The following is a 1,698-nucleotide window of genomic DNA, read 5'->3' on the forward strand; positions in this document are numbered from 1 at the left end:
GAAATAGGAATGCCGTGAAGACTGACAATTCTCTCCAGATACACTCGTGCATACTTGGCCATAGAATAAGTAGTCTTCACCGGAAGGAAGTGTGCTGACTTAGTCAATCGGTCCACAATTACCTAAATAGAATCATAACCAACCGAAGTCTTGGCTAAACCCGAAATAAAATCCATAGTAATCCTTTCCCATTTTCACTCTGGTATGGGAAATGGTTGCAATAACCTTGACGGCTTCTGATGCCCTAATTTGACCTGCTGACACGTCAGACACTTGGAGACAAACTCTGCCATATCCCTCTTCATTCCATTCCACCAATAATTTCCTTTCAAATCATGATACATCTTGGTGGAGCCCGGATGCATGCTGTAAGCTGTATAGTGAGACTCTTCTAAAATCTCTCTTCTGAGATTATCTACATCGGGAACACACAGCCTAGTACCCATCCTAAGAGTACCATCATCATCTATAACAAAATCATTAGCTGGACCCTGCTGAACTTCTTTCAAGATTTTCCATAACTGTAGGTCCGGATGCTGAGCTAACTTGATTCTGTCAACGAGCACAGACCTAACCCTGAAATGTGCTAATAATGCTTCTGATTCCAATACCTCAATCTACTTTAGTTGTACAGTTCATGCAACTCTCTAGTCAGGAGTCTCTTCTCTGCACTAATATGAGCAAGACTACCTACCGGCTTCCTAGTCAAGGCATCTGCCACGACATTCGCTTTACCTGGATGGTAAAGAATATTACAATCATAATCTTTCAGAAGCTCCAACCATCTCCTCTGTCTCAGATTCAATTCCTTTTGTTGAAAAATATACTTCAAGCTTTTATGGTCCGTATATATCTCGCACGTCTCACCATAGAAATAGTGCCTCCAAATCTTTAAAGCAAAAATTACTGCTGACATCTCCAAATCATGAGTAGGGTAATTCCGTTCATGCTTCTTCAATTGCCTAGATGCATAAGCCACTACCTTACCATTTTGCATCAGGATGCAACCCAAACCCACTCTAGAAGCGTCACAATACACCATGAATCCACCAGTCCCAAAGGGTAAGGTCAACACCGGAGTTGAAGTCAAATAGTCTTTCAGCTTCTAAAAACTTCTTTCACACGCGTTAGTCTACTAGAACCTGACGTTCTTCTGAGTCAACTTAGTCAAAGGTGCTGCTATCCCTGAAAAGTCCTACATGAGTCTACGGTAGTAGCCTGCCAATCCCAGAAAGCTACGCACCTTAGTCACTAGCTCCACTTTCTTGGGGTCCACTTGGATCCCCTTCCTAGACACAACGTGTCATAGAAAAGCAATGCTTTCGAACCAAAACTCACACTTGGAGAACTTAGCATATAACTAATGTTCCCTCAAAGTCTGAAGTACCATCCTCAATTACCACATGTGCTCCTCTTTGCTTCGAAAGTATATTAAGATATCATCAATGAATACAATGACAAAATGATCAAGGAACTGCTTGAACACCCGATTCATAAGATCCATGAAGGCTGCAGGAGTATTAGTGAGTCTAGCACCACAAAAAAATTCCTTTCTCTATCTGATTCGAGGCTGAGGGACCCGATAAAAAAATAGGATCACTTATTGACGTTACCGGGAACTCATACTGCCCAAAACGCATCCTGAACACCGTCTTCGGAACGTCTCCCTCATGGATCCTCAACTGGTAATATCCTAAT

The sequence above is a fragment of the Ricinus communis genome, chromosome 1, assembly GCF_019578655.1.
Source record: "Ricinus communis isolate WT05 ecotype wild-type chromosome 1, ASM1957865v1, whole genome shotgun sequence".
NCBI classification, from domain to species: Eukaryota; Viridiplantae; Streptophyta; class Magnoliopsida; order Malpighiales; family Euphorbiaceae; genus Ricinus; species Ricinus communis.